General features: G+C 43.1%; 1 long non-coding RNA gene across 1 annotated transcript; it reads right to left on the bottom strand.

Annotated features, from left to right (window-relative positions):
- Positions 1-15,913: 15,913 nt before the first annotated feature.
- LOC120037054 lies at positions 15,914-16,814 on the bottom strand. Its single transcript, XR_005474745.1, has 3 exons — positions 16,758-16,814; positions 16,236-16,428; positions 15,914-15,941 (listed from the first exon to the last, which is right to left on the bottom strand). It is a non-coding gene; the product is annotated as an uncharacterized LOC120037054 (long non-coding RNA).
- Positions 16,815-16,819: the final 5 nt, after the last annotated feature.

The raw sequence follows: 16,819 nt of genomic DNA, 5'->3' as shown, positions 1-16,819 counted from the left end.
GCCTTTCAATCTAGATCAGTTTGAATGGCTTTCAACTATCCAGAACCACTAGAGAATGGATTCTAATCTAGATCAGTTTGAATGGGCCTTTCAGCATATCAGAACCACTAGAGAATGGATTCTAATCTAGATCAGTTTTGAATGGCCTTTCAGCATATCAGAACCCACTAGAGAATGGATTCTAATCTAGATCAGTTTGAATGGTCTTTCAGCATATCAGAACCCACTAGAGAATGGATTCTAATCTAGATCAGCATATCAGAACCACTAGAGAATGGATTCTAATCTAGATCAGTTTGAATGGCCTTTCAGCATATCAGAACCCACTAGAGAATGGATTCTAATCTAGATCAGTTTGAATGGCCTTTCAGCATATCAGAACCACTAGAGAATGGATTCTAATCTAGATCAGTTTGAATGGTCTTTCAGCATATCAGAACCCACTAGAGAATGGTTCTAATCTAGATCAGTTTGAATGGCCTTTCAGCATATCAGAACCCACTAGAGAATGGATTCTAATCTAGATCAGTTTGAATGGCCTTTCAGCATATCAGAACCCACTAGAGAATGGATTCTAATGTAGATCAGTTTGAATGGCCTTTCAGCATATCAGAACCACTAGAGAATGGATTCTAATCTAGATCAGTTTGAATGGCCTTTCAGCATATCAGAACCACTAGAGAATGGATTCTAATGTAGATCAGTTTGAATGGCCTTTCAGCATATCAGACCCTTAGAGAATGGATTCTAATCTAGATCAGTTTGAATGGCCATTCAGCGTATCAGAACCCACTCGAGAATGGATTCTAATCTAGATCCAGTTTGAATGGCCTTTCAGCATATCAGAACCCACTAGAATGGATTCTAATCAGATCAGTTTGAATGGCCTTTCAGCATATCAGAACCCACTAGAATGGATTCTAATCTAGCTCAGTTTGAATGGCCTTTCAGCAATATCAGAACCCACTCGAGAATGGATTCTAATCTAGACCAGTTTGAATGGCCTTTCAGCATATCAGAACCCACTAGAGAATGGATTCTAATCTAGATCAGTTGAATGGCCTTTCAGCATATCAGAACCATTAGAGAATGGATTCTAATCTAGATCAGTTTTGAATGGCCTTTCAGCATATCAGAACCCACTAGAGAATGGATTCTAATCTAGATCAGTTTGAATGGCCTTTCAGCATATCAGAACCATTAGAGAATGGATTCTAATCTAGATCAGTTTGAATGGCCTTTCAGCATATCAGAACCCACTAGAGAATGGATTCTAATCTAGATCAGTTTGAATGGCCTTTCAGCATATCAGAACCACTAGAGAATGGATTCTAATCTAGATCAGTTTGAATGGCCTTTCAGCATATCAGAACCCACTAGAGAATGGATTCTAATCTAGATCAGTTTGAATGGCCTTTCAGCATATCAGAACCCACTAGAGAATGGATTCTAATGTAGATCAGTTTGAATGGTCTTTCAGCATATCAGAACCACTAGAGAATGGATTCTAATCTAGATCAGTTTGAATGGCCTTTCAGCATATCAGAACCACTAGAGAATGGATTCTAATGTAGATCAGTTTGAATGGCCTTTCAGCATATCAGGACCCATTAGAGAATGGATTCTAATCTAGATCAGTTTGAATGGTCTTTCAGCATATCAGAACCACTAGAGAATGGATTCTAATCTAGATCAGTTTGAATGGCCATTCAGCGTATCAGAACCCACTCGAGAATGGATTCTAATCTAGACCAGTTTGAATGGCCTTTCAGCATATCAGAACCCACTAGAGAATGGATTCTAATCTAGATCAGTTTGAATGGCCTTTCAGCATATCAGAACCACTAGAGAATGGATTCTAATGTAGATCAGTTTGAATGGCCTTTCAGCATATCAGAACCACTAGAGAATGGATTCTAATCTAGATCAGTTTGAATGGCCTTTCAGCATATCAGAACCACTAGAGAATGGATTCTAATCTAGATCAGTTTGAATGGTCTTTCAGCATATCAGAACCACTAGAGAATGGATTCTAATCTAGATCAGTTTGAATGGCCTTTCAGCATATCAGAACCACTAGAGAATGGATTCTAATCTAGATCAGTTTGAATGGCCTTTCAGCATATCAGAACCCACTAGAGAATGGATTCTAATCTAGATCAGTTTGAATGGCCTTTCAGCATATCAGAACCCACTAGAGAATGGATTCTAATGTAGATCAGTTTGAATGGTCTTTCAGCATATCAGAACCACTAGAGAATGGATTCTAATCTAGATCAGTTTGAATGGCCTTTCAGCATATCAGAACCACTATAGAATGGATTCTAATGTAGATCAGTTTGAATGGCCTTTCAGCATATCAGGACCCATTAGAGAATGGATTCTAATCTAGATCAGTTTGAATGGCCATTCAGCGTATCAGAACCCACTCGAGAATGGATTCTAATCTAGACCAGTTTGAATGGCCTTTCAGCATATCAGAACCCACTAGAGAATGGATTCTAATCTAGATCAGTTTGAATGGCCTTTCAGCATATCAGAACCACTAGAGAATGGATTCTAATCTAGATCAGTTTGAATGGCCTTTCAGCATATCAGAACCACTAGAGAATGGATTCTAATCTAGATCAGTTTGAATGGTCTTTCAGCATATCAGAACCCACTAGAGAATGGATTCTAATCTAGATCAGTTTGAATGGCCTTTCAGCATATCAGAACCACTAGAGAATGGATTCTAATCTAGATCAGTTTGAATGGCCTTTGAGCATATCAGAACCCACTAGAGAATGGATTCTAATCTAGATCAGTTTGAATGGCCTTTCAGCATATCAGAACCCACTAGAGAATGGATTCTAATCTAGATCAGTTTGAATGGCCTTTCAGCATATCAGAACCCACTAGAGAATGGATTCTAATCTAGATCAGTTTGAATGGCCTTTCAGCATATCAGAACCACTAGAGAATGGATTCTAATCTAGATCAGTTTGAATGGCCTTTCAGCATATCAGAACCCACTAGAGAATGGATTCTAATCTAGATCAGTTTGAATGGCCTTTCAGCATATCAGAACCCACTAGAGAATGGATTCTAATCTAGATCAGTTTGAATGGCCTTTCAGCATATCAGGACCCATTAGAGAATGGATTCTAATCTAGATCAGTTTGAATGGCCATTCAGCGTATCAGAACCCACTCGAGAATGGATTCTAATCTAGACCAGTTTGAATGGCCTTTCAGCATATCAGAACCCACTAGAGAATGGATTCTAATCTAGATCAGTTTGAATGGCCTTTCAGCATATCAGAACCACTAGAGAATGGATTCTAATGTAGATCAGTTTGAATGGCCTTTCAGCATATCAGAACCACTAGAGAATGGATTCTAATCTAGATCAGTTTGAATGGCCTTTCAACATATCAGAACCACTAGAGAATGGATTCTAATGTAGATCAGTTTGAATGGCCTTTCAGCATATCAGAACCACTAGAGAATGGATTCTAATCTAGATCAGTTTGAATGGCCTTTCAGCATATCAGAACCACTAGAGAATGGATTCTAATCTAGATCAGTTTGAATGGTCTTTCAGCATATCAGAACCCACTAGAGAATGGATTCTAATCTAGATCAGTTTGAATGGCCTTTCAGCATATCAGAACCACTAGAGAATGGATTCTAATCTAGATTAGTTTGAATGGTCTTTCAGCATATCAGAACCACTAGAGAATGGATTCTAATCTAGATCAGTTTGAATGGTCTTTCAGCATATCAGAACCCACTAGAGAATGGATTCTAATCTAGATCAGTTTGAATGGCCTTTCAGCATATCAAAACCACTAGAGAATGGATTCTAATCTAGATCAGTTTGAATGGCCTTTCAGCATATCAGAACCACTAGAGAATGGATTCTAATCTAGATCAGTTTGAATGGTCTTTCAGCATATCAGAACCCACTAGAGAATGGATTCTAATCTAGATCAGTTTGAATGGCCTTTCAGCATATCAGAACCACTAGAGAATGGATTCTAATCTAGATCAGTTTGAATGGTCTTTCAGCATATCAGAACCCACTAGAGAATGGATTCTAATCTAGATCAGTTTGAATGGCCTTTCAGCATATCAGAACCACTAGAGAATGGATTCTAATCTAGATTAGTTTGAATGGTCTTTCAGCATATCAGAACCACTAGAGAATGGATTCTAATCTAGATCAGTTTGAATGGTCTTTCAGCATATCAGAACCCACTAGAGAATGGATTCTAATCTAGATCAGTTTGAATGGCCTTTCAGCATATCAAAACCACTAGAGAATGGATTCTAATCTAGATCAGTTTGAATGGCCTTTCAGCATATCAGAACCACTAGAGAATGGATTCTAATCTAGATCAGTTTGAATGGTCTTTCAGCATATCAGAACCCACTAGAGAATGGATTCTAATCTAGATCAGTTTGAATGGCCTTTCAGCATATCAAAACCACTAGAGAATGGATTCTAATCTAGATCAGTTTGAATGGCCTTTCAGCATATCAGAACCACTAGAGAATGGATTCTATTCTAGATCAGTTTGAATGGCCTTTCAGCATATCAGAATGCACCTGCCAACTTGACATGATGTCTTATTTTTATGGTTTACTATTTTTATGTTCACTATTCCGAGAAGGCTCGTCTTCTCTGCAGTCAACAAGTCTGCCAGGGGTAATTAATGTGAAGAAGTTGACCATGGTCATATTCCTGCCTTTGTCCACGAGTTTCAACACTAGTATCTCACCCGCTGGCCTGGTTTCATCTTTCACCAGATACGGAAAGCCATTGAGCAAGTACTTGGTTTCGACCTTGGCGCAAACAAAAACTTAACTGAAATCACATGCACCATTATTCGTTTATTTCTGGTTGCTGGCACCCATTCATCAATTAACAACAGAATAGCATATTTTAATGTTACGTTTATTATGTTACTAGTTTTTGCTTAGTAGCCAGAGCTATGCTGCCGAGTGGTCATGAGCTGAATGCCTGGACAGCACGAATATTCTTGGAAAAAGTTACATTTGAAAAAAAGAGCTGCCCCTCTTGAATTCAGTTATTTATCAAAGGTAAGTGTCATAAAAAGTGCAGAATATGCTTTTTCAGATACTATATAGAAATCACAATGTTTTACCTGCATGTGGCGGATTTGATAAAGCGATGCGCCCATCTCTTCATGTACAATTTGACAAATAATAGGCCTAATATATTGTCCCTCATCCGACTGCCAATGTAAACGTGTCTACAGGCTAACTCTTATGTGTGAACATGTGGTATCGTTTCAGGTGTAGTTTCAATCAGCTGATCAGGTTGTCTGGCATCGATTGTTTCCCGCCCAATATGAATTATTTAGAAGACCTAGTGCAACATTTAAAATGTTCTTATTTACAATAAATGTGATAAATATTAAAGAGAGTTGGAGTAAATAAAACAGTCCCATAACTGTTTTTTACAAAGTAATGGTATCAACCCACAAGTCATGCGGTCAAATTATTTGCTGCTGATAAATAGGCATAACAAACTCATCAATACACTAATGTTCAAATTAATTCAACCTCTTCACCCTCCTAATCACTCAGGCCTCATTTAAATGTAATTGTGAAGGTGCACAATTATCACCCATTCATCAATTTGTCATTCACTCAGTCAGGAGAGTTGCATCAGCACCTGGCTGGGTACCAACTTCCTACAGCACATTGTCTTGGCGGATTAAGTTAAGTGTGAAAAAGGCTCTAAATACTTTTGTATTTTGTTTGAGATTTCAAAATTCTGACAAATGAACAGTGTAAAATACAAAACATTCCGGAAAAGTCGGGGAAGGATGAGGACAGATTTTTGATGGTCAGATTTTTTTATTTACAAAATCAAACAAACAGGGAGGCGGGCAGGCAGGAAGAGGGACAGACGGGCGGACAGGCAGGAAGAGGGACAGACGGGCGGACAGGCAGGAAGAGGAACAGACGGGTGGACAGGCAGGAAGAGGGACAGACGGGCGGACAGGCAGGAAGAGGGACAGACGGGAGGACAGGCAGGAAGAGGGACAGACGGGCGGACAGGCAGGAAGAGGGACAGACGGGCGGACAGGCAGGAAGAGGGACAGACGGGCGGACAGGCAGGAAGAGGGACAGACGGGCGGACAGGCAGGAAGAGGGACAGACGGGCGAACAGGCAGGAAGAGGGACAGACGGGCGGGCAGGCAGGAAGAGGGACAGACGGGCGGGCAGGCAGGAAGAGGGACAGACGGGCGGGCAGGCAGGAAGAGGGACAGACGGGCGGACAGGCAGGAAGAGGGACAGACGGGCGGACAGGCAGGAAGAGGGACGGGCGGGCGGGCAGGCAGGAAGAGGGACAGACGGGCGGACAGGCAGGAAGAGGGACAGACGGGCGGGCAGGCAGGAAGAGGGACAGACGGGCGGACAGGCAGGAAGAGGGACAGACGGGTGGACAGGCAGGAAGAGGGACAGACGGGCGGACAGGCATACAGACACGTAGAAATAAGGGTACAGTATAGTTCCCTGGAGTACAAAAATATCAAATGTACATTCAGAGATATGCAATGTATTGTCAAATACTTTGAATATACTACATGCCTAGGAACTAACTTGGTTAAGGCCACAGTCCTGAAAATGAACGAATTCAACAACTGTCTCTGTCACTAACAAATACAGTCATGGGTGGTAATGCTACAGTTCACTAGAAAAGTCAAGACACACTGGGAAATGATTTAGGACACATGGCTTAGTGGGGGCAAGGCTTTCACATGACCCCGGAGTGGGAGATGTACCGTGCTACAGACAAGACCCCTTTATGAGGCACTGAAGGAGGCAATAACATGGTGCATTTGTTACCAAGTGGGAAGTGGCAATTTATTATAAAATAACACTGGGAAAAATCCACTTGAAAAGACCCTCTAACTGGTAATTACTAGTGGTAATTTATTACATAACACTGGGAAAAATCCACTTGAAAAGGCCCTCTAACTGGTAATTACTAGTGGTAATTTATTACATAACACTGGGAATAACCCACTTGAAAAGGCCCTCTAACTGGTAATTACTAAACTCATCATCCTGAGCTCCCACTTCTACCACATGGTGACCTCTGACTGGTAATTACTAAACTCATCATCCTGAGCTCCCACTTCTACCACATGGTGACCTCTGACTGGTAATTACTAAACTCATCATCCTGAGCTCCCACTTCTACCACATGGTGACCTCTAACTGGTAATTACTAAACTCATCATCCTGAGCTCCCACTTCTACCACATGGTGACCTCTAACTGGTAATTACTAAACTCATCATCCTGAGCTCCCACTTCTACCACATGGTGACCTCTGACTGGTAATTACTAAACTCATCATCCTGAGCTCCCACTTCTACCACATGGTGACCTCTAACTGGTAATTACTAAACTCATCATCCTGAGCTCCCACTTCTACCACATGGTGACCTCTAACTGGTAATTACTAAACTCATCATCCTGAGCTCCCACTTCTACCACATGGTGACCTCTGACTGGTAATTACTAAACTCATCATCCTGAGCTCCCACTTCTACCACATGGTGACCTCTAACTGGTAATTACTAAACTCATCATCCTGAGCTCCCACTTCTACCACATGGTGACCTCTGACTGGTAATTACTAAACTCATCATCCTGAGCTCCCACTTCTACCACATGGTGACCTCTGACTGGTAATTACTAAACTCATCATCCTGAGCTCCCACTTCTACCACATGGTGACCTCTGACTGGTAATTACTAAACTCATCATCCTGAGCTCCCACTTCTACCACATGGTGACCTCTAACTGGTAATTACTAAACTCATCATCCTGAGCTCCCACTTCTACCACATGGTGACCTCTGACTGGTAATTACTAAACTCATCATCCTGAGCTCCCACTTCTACCACATGGTGACCTCTAACTGGTAATTACTAAACTCATCATCCTGAGCTCCCACTTCTACCACATGGTGACCTCTAACTGGTAATTACTAAACTCATCATCCTGAGCTCCCACTTCTACCACATGGTGACCTCTGACTGGTAATTACTAAACTCATCATCCTGAGCTCCCACTTCTACCACATGGTGACCTCTGACGTCACCTACTAAGAAAATGTTTTTTATAAAAGGCATTTTTGGCAGTTAAATGCAACAAAACATTATTTATAAAAAGCTATCTGTTTTTGAACTCTATAATTTGTTTACAAGATTGATAGCTGTACTTTATGGTTGACGCAGTTGTTGGCCGTTAGCCAATCGCCGTTTATCAATACGATGAAATTACATGAATGCATCCAAATAGGATTTAAGACAACTGGTCAATTCCCACCTCCCACATGGTTACAAACGCAGCATCAGAGTGAAAACTTGAGACCCAACATAACAATCCTTTCACAACATACAATCCCGGGAACATTGTGAACGCTGAACATTGTAATGGCATTTTATTTTTCCGCTGTACCGGAAAAATTGAACCGTCACCCCAAAACATAGTGAACAGTGGGTTTGGTGAACCGTTACACCCCTACTTACAAGGAACAAATGGCTTTGTCACTGTTCTAGTACTATATAAACTCAGCAAAAAAATAAATGTCCCTCTTTCAAGACCCTGTCTTTCAAAGATAATTCGTAAAATCCAAATAACTTCACAGAACTTCATTGTTAAAGGTTTAAACACTGTTTCCCATGCTTGTTCAATGAACCATAAACAATTAATGAACATGCACCTGTGGAACGGTCGCTAAGACACTAACCGCTTACAGACGGTAGGCAAATAAGGTCACATATTCATCATCTGTTATTTCTATACTGCTGATTGAGTCTTCAGGGTCATATCCAACTATGCCTTTGTCAAGACGGCCATATTTAGGTGCAGATCTGGCTTTAGTGAGGCATTTGTCCTTCAATGCATTACATTTCTCTAAACTGCTCTCACTTTCACTTTCTGTTCCTGACACATACTCATCTTCTGTTATTTCGATGCTGCTGATTGAGTCTTCAGAATCATATCCAAGCATTTGTTTGAGCTGAAATCATCAAATCAAATCAGAATTGACACATTTGTTTTACTGAATAGATTGTCTGATCACTGAAAACCTGACCTGTTTCACTCCAACATATCAACTCTTATTTACCAAACCAATAGCTGTACAATCATGTCCTGATGATTTGTAATCATTCCATTACCAATTTTGTAGGCTAATGCTCAGTACACACCCACAATCCCATGGGGGACAGCCAAAGATCCCTTTTAGGTTCTAGATAGCGGTGTATAAAAGGATATCCACAGATGTTGTCCTGAGCTTAGGGGAGGCTAGCAATCTGTTGTTCTGCCCCTGAACAAGGCAGTTAACCCACTGTTCAGGAGCTGACTAAGGGGAGGCTAGCAATCTGTTGTTCTGCCCCTGAACAAGGCAGTTAACCCACTGTTCAGGAGCTGACTAAGGGGAGGGTAGCAATCTGTTGTTCTGCCCCTGAACAAGGCAGTTAACCCACTGTTCAGGAGCTGACTAAGGGGAGGGTAGCAATCTGTTGTTCTGCCCCCTGAACAAGGCAGTTAACCCACTGTTCAGGAGCTGACTAAGGGGAGGGTAGCAATCTGTTGTTCTGCCCCTGAACAAGGCAGTTAACCCACTGTTCAGGAGCTGACTAAGGGGAGGGTAGCAATCTGTTGTTCTGCCCCTGAACAAGGCAGTTAACCCACTGTTCAGGAGCTGACTAAGGGGAGGGTAGCAATCTGTTGTTCTGCCCCTGAACAAGGCAGTTAACCCACTGTTCAGGAGCTGACTAAGGGGAGGGTAGCAATCTGTTGTTCTGCCCCCTGAACAAGGCAGTTAACCCACTGTTCAGGAGCTGACTAAGGGGAGGGTAGCAATCTGTTGTTCTGCCCCTGAACAAGGCAGTTAACCCACTGTTCAGGAGCTGACTAAGGGGAGGGTAGCAATCTGTTGTTCTGCCCCTGAACAAGGCAGTTAACCCACTGTTCAGGAGCTGACTAAGGGGAGGGTAGCAATCTGTTGTTCTGCCCCTGAACAAGGCAGTTAACCCACTGTTCAGGAGCTGACTAAGGGGAGGGTAGCAATCTGTTGTTCTGCCCCTGAACAAGGCAGTTAACCCACTGTTCAGGAGCTGACTAAGGGGAGGGTAGCAATCTGTTGTTCTGCCCCTGAACAAGGCAGTTAACCCACTGTTCAGGAGCTGACTAAGGGGAGGGTAGCAATCTGTTGTTCTGCCCCTGAACAAGGCAGTTAACCCACTGTTCAGGAGCTGACTAAGGGGAGGGTAGCAATCTGTTGTTCTGCCCCTGAACAAGGCAGTTAACCCACTGTTCAGGAGCTGACTAAGGGGAGGGTAGCAATCTGTTGTTCTGCCCCTGAACAAGGCAGTTAACCCACTGTTCAGGAGCTGACTAAGGGGAGGGTAGCAATCTGTTGTTCTGCCCCTGAACAAGGCAGTTAACCCACTGTTCAGGAGCTGACTAAGGGGAGGGTAGCAATCTGTTGTTCTGCCCCTGAACAAGGCAGTTAACCCACTGTTCAGGAGCTGACTAAGGGGAGGGTAGCAATCTGTTGTTCTGCCCCTGAACAAGGCAGTTAACCCACTGTTCAGGAGCTGACTAAGGGGAGGGTAGCAATCTGTTGTTCTGCCCCTGAACAAGGCAGTTAACCCACTGTTCAGGAGCTGACTAAGGGGAGGGTAGCAATCTGTTGTTCTGCCCCTGAACAAGGCAGTTAACCCACTGTTCAGGAGCTGACTAAGGGGAGGGTAGCAATCTGTTGTTCTGCCCCTGAACAAGGCAGTTAACCCACTGTTCAGGAGCTGACTAAGGGGAGGGTAGCAATCTGTTGTTCTGCCCCTGAACAAGGCAGTTAACCCACTGTTCAGGAGCTGACTAAGGGGAGGGTAGCAATCTGTTGTTCTGCCCCTGAACAAGGCAGTTAACCCACTGTTCAGGAGCTGACTAAGGGGAGGGTAGCAATCTGTTGTTCTGCCCCTGAACAAGGCAGTTAACCCACTGTTCAGGAGCTGACTAAGGGGAGGGTAGCAATCTGTTGTTCTGCCCCTGAACAAGGCAGTTAACCCACTGTTCAGGAGCTGACTAAGGGGAGGGTAGCAATCTGTTGTTCTGCCCCTGAACAAGGCAGTTAACCCACTGTTCAGGAGCTGACTAAGGGGAGGGTAGCAATCTGTTGTTCTGCCCCTGAACAAGGCAGTTAACCCACTGTTCAGGAGCTGACTAAGGGGAGGGTAGCAATCTGTTGTTCTGCCCCTGAACAAGGCAGTTAACCCACTGTTCAGGAGCTGACTAAGGGGAGGGTAGCAATCTGTTGTTCTGCCCCTGAACAAGGCAGTTAACCCACTGTTCAGGAGCTGACTAAGGGGAGGGTAGCAATCTGTTGTTCTGCCCCTGAACAAGGCAGTTAACCCACTGTTCAGGAGCTGACTAAGGGGAGGGTAGCAATCTGTTGTTCTGCCCCTGAACAAGGCAGTTAACCCACTGTTCAGGAGCTGACTAAGGGGAGGGTAGCTGACTAAGGGGAGGGTAGCTGACTAAGGGGAGGGTAGCTGACTAAGGGGAGGGTAGCTGACTGATGGACATTCAGCATGAAACATATCCAATGGGGTGGGGGCAGGCAAAAGTGTTTACAAAACATTAGTCTTATTTACAATAAAGAGGACTCCAAAATTACACAATATATTATTTAGAATTCATTTTAATTGGGCATAAAATACATCAGAAACAACAAAAACAAACTACAAATGTATCCAACAAGTTTGTAGAGTCACAATCTTGATGTAGCCATTGATAGTAATAAGGGATACATACTAAGTAAGGGTAGGGCTAATGCTCTCAAGAGAGTATGAGAGTTTAGGAAGGAGATCATTGCATTTCTCTGCAATTGCCGCCACAAAAAACCCAACACATACTGGTGTAAATGATTACCGCGTCCTGTCAATACTGGTGTAAATGATTACCGGGTCCTGTCAATACTGGTGTAAATGATTACCGGGTCCTGTCAATACTGGTGTAAATGATTACCGGGTCCTGACAATACTGGTGTAAATGATTACCGGGTCCTGTCAATACTGGTGTAAATGATTACCGGGTCCTGTCAATACTGGTGTAAATGCTTGATGAGGAGTTTGTAGCTGAGGATTGTTTATTGAGTGACATCATCAATCACTTGGACTTAATTTGGGACTACAGGGAGGATAAAACAGTTATTGACATGATTGAAAAATGGACTGCTTTACTTTTATCCTCTGATTTGAGCCCCCCAAAACCTTTTACCTACACACAGGTAACTATAGAAGGCTGGCTGGACAATAGAAAAGGTCAAGGCAGAAAAAAGGCAAAAGAATGTTGGCTAAGCTGTCAGTTTTCAGTTAAACTGAAAGTGAACTTTTCAACAAGATTTGATGAGTTTAGTCTCCCCACAAAGGTGATTTTTTCAAATTTGTTTTACCTTTATTTAACTAGGCAAGTCAGTTAAGAACAAATTCTTATTTTAAATGACAGCCCCTGAACAGTGGGTTAACTGCCTTGTTCAGGGGCAGAACAACAGATTGTTACCTAGTCAGCTCGGGGATTCGATTTTGCAACCTTTCAGTTACTAGTTCAACGTTCTAACCACTAGGCTACCTGCCTCTAACCACTAGGCTACCTGCCTCTAACCACTAGGCTACCTGCCTCTAACCACTAGGCTACCTGCCTCTAACCACTAGGCTACCTGCCGCCCCACTGCAGTTTGACGCAGTTTGTTAGGGACCCTTTCTATACTGATGCGGGGGGAGATGTGTCTGCGAACTCTGACTTATTTTATTTAGTAAATATTTTCTTAACTCTATTTCTTGAACTGCATTGTTGGTTAGGGGCTTGTAAGTAAGCACCTGTTGTATTCGGAGCATGAGACAAATAAAACCTGATGTCGATTCTCATGGGACTAGTACATTCAGGAGACCAAAAAAACATGAGGCTATTCTGGTTGGAATTAAAGATGACCGACATGGCAGATTTAGACAGGACAAAAATTACATATATGGTGTTTCGTGCTCGTGCACATAATTACATTACCCGACCTCCCCCAGTAAATCGAATCTCATCCGAATAGTGTATAATACTGCCTGACCTACAGCCAAGGCCGGTCTTTGCCGTTCTGCCGCCATAAGGATCGTCTCTATGACTGTGAGGCTGACCTACAGCCAAGGCCGGTCTTTGCCGGACTGTCTCCATAAGGATCGTCTCTATGACTGTGAGGCTGACCTACAGCCAAGGCCGGTCTTTGCCGTTCTGCCGCCATAAGGATCGTCTCTATGACTGTGAGGCTGACCTACAGCCAAGGCCGTTCTGCCTCCATAAGGATCGTCTCTATGACTGTGAGGCTGACCTACAGCCAAGGCCGGTCTTTGCCGTTCTGCCTCCATAAGGATCGTCTCTATGACTGTGAGGCTGACCTACAGCCAAGGCCGGTCTTTACCGTTCTGCCTCCATAAGGATCGTCTCTATGACTGTGAGGCTGACCTACAGCCAAGGCCGGTCTTTGCCGTTCTGTCTCCATAAGGATCGTCTCTATGACTGTGAGGCTGACCTACAGCCAAGGCCGGTCTCTGCCGTTCTGCCTCCATAAGGATCGTCTCTATGACTGTGAGGCTGACCTACAGCCAAGGCCGGTCTTTGCCCTTCTGCCGCCATAAGGATCGTCTCTATGGCTGTGAGGCTGAGCTGCAGCCTCTATATTCGAGGAGACATAAAATGGAATTTGCTATTCACTTTCTGAAAAGATAAGATGTTTAAACCCTGACAGCTTTTAGGGAAGCAGTTGTGACCTTCTGTTGTTGGGTTAAACAACGGACGAGTAGCCAGCAGTTGTGACCTTCTGTTGTTGGGTTAAACAACGGACGAGTAGCCAGCAGTTGTGATCTTCTGTTGTTGGGTTAAGCAACGGACGAGTAGCCAGCAGTTGTGACCTTCTGTTGTTGGGTTAAACAACGGACGAGTAGCCAGCAGTTGTGACCTTCTGTTGTTGGGTTAAACAACGGACGAGTAGCCAGCAGTTGTGACCTTCTGTTGTTGGGTTAAACAACGGACGAGTAGCCAGCAGTTGTGACCTTCTGTTGTTGGGTTAAACAACGGACGAGTAGCCAGCAGTTGTGACCTTCTGTTGTTGGGTTAAGCAACGGACGAGTAGCCAGCAGTTGTGACCTTCTGTTGTTGGGTTAAACAACGGACGAGTAGCCAGCAGTTGTGATCTTCTGTTGTTGGGTTAAACAACGGACGAGTAGCCAGCAGTTGTGACCTTCTGTTGTTGGGTTAAACAACGGACGAGTAGCCAGCAGTTGTGACCTTCTGTTGTTGGGTTAAACAACGGACGAGTAGCCAGCAGTTGTGACCTTCTGTTGTTGGGTTAAGCAACGGACGAGTAGCCAGCAGTTGTGACCTTCTGTTGTTGGGTTAAACAACGGACGAGTAGCCAGCAGTTGACACATACATTTCTCCGTGTCAGTCAGGCCTCTGAGTGGAAAGGTAACTTTTGAAAGTACCGTGCTTTGATTCATAAGCACGTCTAAGATCGAATAATTTGCTAACAGCAACAGTTTTGTTGAAACAAGAAATATTATAAGAATGCACAGAGAATAAAAAAATACAAATTTAATAGACTGGTGATTTTATCAGTGTAATCAGATGGAAATTGTGATGTTATTGACATCGAATTAATATACTAACCAGCAGGTGTTAAATTGTGTATAATTTGTAGCGTTGTATAGGTCTATGAATTGGGCTGTTATTATACTAATTATGTTCTGGTCTGCTACTATTAGCTCAGAAAGAAATTGTCCCAAGGCCAAACCTAGTTGCCGACCCCTGATCTAATGCATTGTTTACATCTGGGGGCCGACTGTATACAGGAATTCATTGGCAAAAACGTGTCGTCCTTAGCAGACACAAAAATACAAACATTAGGAGTTATTACATTGTGCTAGTTAATTATTACAGAGAACAATCACTTTATGGAGCCCCTGTCCTGCTATCAGCCTGTGATGTGTGTGTTGTAAAGTGCCTTTCTGATGGGCTCTGATGCTCTGCCACAGCCCCTGTCCTGCTATCAGCCTGTGATGTGTGTGTTGTAAAGTGCCTTTCTGATGGGCTCTGATGCTCTGCCACAGCCCCTGTCCTGCTATCAGCCTGTGATGTGTGTGTTGTAAAGTGCCTTGCTGATGGGCACAACGGCAGTAGGTAGTATACGGGGATATTGAAGCCGGTGGGTTACCGGTGTATCCCTGTGTACTACCTACTGCTGTTTTGCCTTTGAGCAAGGGACTTCACCCCTAAGTGCTCTGCTCTGCCACAGCCCCTGTTCTGCTCCCAGCCTGTGACCAACAGGCAAAATAGTCACAGACATCTATGCACTAAGAGACTGTTTTTGTAGAAACTGACAAACCCCTGGATGCTGAAACATAATCAACATTTTTAAAACACTGAAAAATCCCCTCAAATCAAAAAACGTGATCTAATGCATTGTATACATCTGGGGACCTACTGTATAAGAAAGCACACAGGAAATGCCTGGTGTAGCGTTTAGTTTTGAACATCCTATTCTGGTCAGATGCAGGACTGAACTTTTCAGGAGAAGAGCAATACCCTCATGAGTTGGGCTACTAAATGAGCCCACAAGAGCCTAACTACTGAGTTCTTATTGATAAGGTTTTTATTTCATATATTTCAATGTATTGTATATTTAGTTAACTTTTGATGTATGTAACAAGTGCACTGCATTCCAGTGCAATTGATGTTAGACTATAAATGTATATTTGTGAAAGTGAAATAGTAAATGTGAAGATAGAAACTCATATTGATCTTTAGTAAAGTTCTTACCAGGTTCTGGGCTGGACGACAATTCAGTTTTGATGACCTGAAATAAGTGAACCAAGACAACAATTAGACATCAATTACATCTTAGTAGTTAAGAGACACTGTCTGCATCACAACATATTGCATGACAGGGTAGTGAATTGCTCATCATCCCGGCTCTTCCAAGATGGGGGGTAATTTCATCTAGCATCTTAATAAAGAGAGTTCCTCTCCTGTGTTTAATGAAGATGGGTGGTAATTTCATCTAGCATCTTAATAAAGAGAGTTCCTCTCCTGTGTTTAATGAAGATGGGTGGTAATTTCATCTAGCATCTTAAAAAAAAAAGTTCCTCACCTGTGTTCTCCATGGCCAGTCTGAATCACCGTAACTATAAGTCAACTCTTCGCCAGCTGCAATATCTCGAGTCGCGAAGAGGCACAAGTGTGGCTCATCGTTTGCTTGTATGGCCTTCATTTTGAGATTGAGTCTTTAGTGATCATCATTAACGAGTCTCCCAAGGGAGGAGTCTTCTTCAGATGCATCAATGCTGCATAGAAACATAACATGTCACAGTTTAATGAAGATATTGCAGCACAGGGTTTCTATTCCAGAAAAGGGGCAGAAAAGTCCCTAACGCGTTGTTTAACAAAGGAGTGCAGATGCTCTGATAGCGAACCAGTTGGTTTGAAGACTAATATTGTTCCTGTCTGTTTAGGTCAGGGACAAGGTCAAATTAGTATCTGGGCCTGAGATAGGCCTACAGTGCATATTGTGCCACCAACCATTTAAATGTCTGTCTCCATTTTAATGTTGTTGCTTTTTTTAGATCTCAAAAGGCATTAATATGTTTATTTTGTTCTCATCAATCCTACTTACCACCATGTTCTTCCTTTCCATTGGAAATCGAAAAGAAACACCTTTGCAGAATCATTGTAGTG

Source organism: Salvelinus namaycush, unplaced genomic scaffold, assembly GCF_016432855.1.
Source record: "Salvelinus namaycush isolate Seneca unplaced genomic scaffold, SaNama_1.0 Scaffold1557, whole genome shotgun sequence".
NCBI classification, from domain to species: Eukaryota; Metazoa; Chordata; class Actinopteri; order Salmoniformes; family Salmonidae; genus Salvelinus; species Salvelinus namaycush.
Note: the sequence above shows the minus strand (reverse complement) of the source record. Positions and strands in the feature narration are given on the sequence as shown.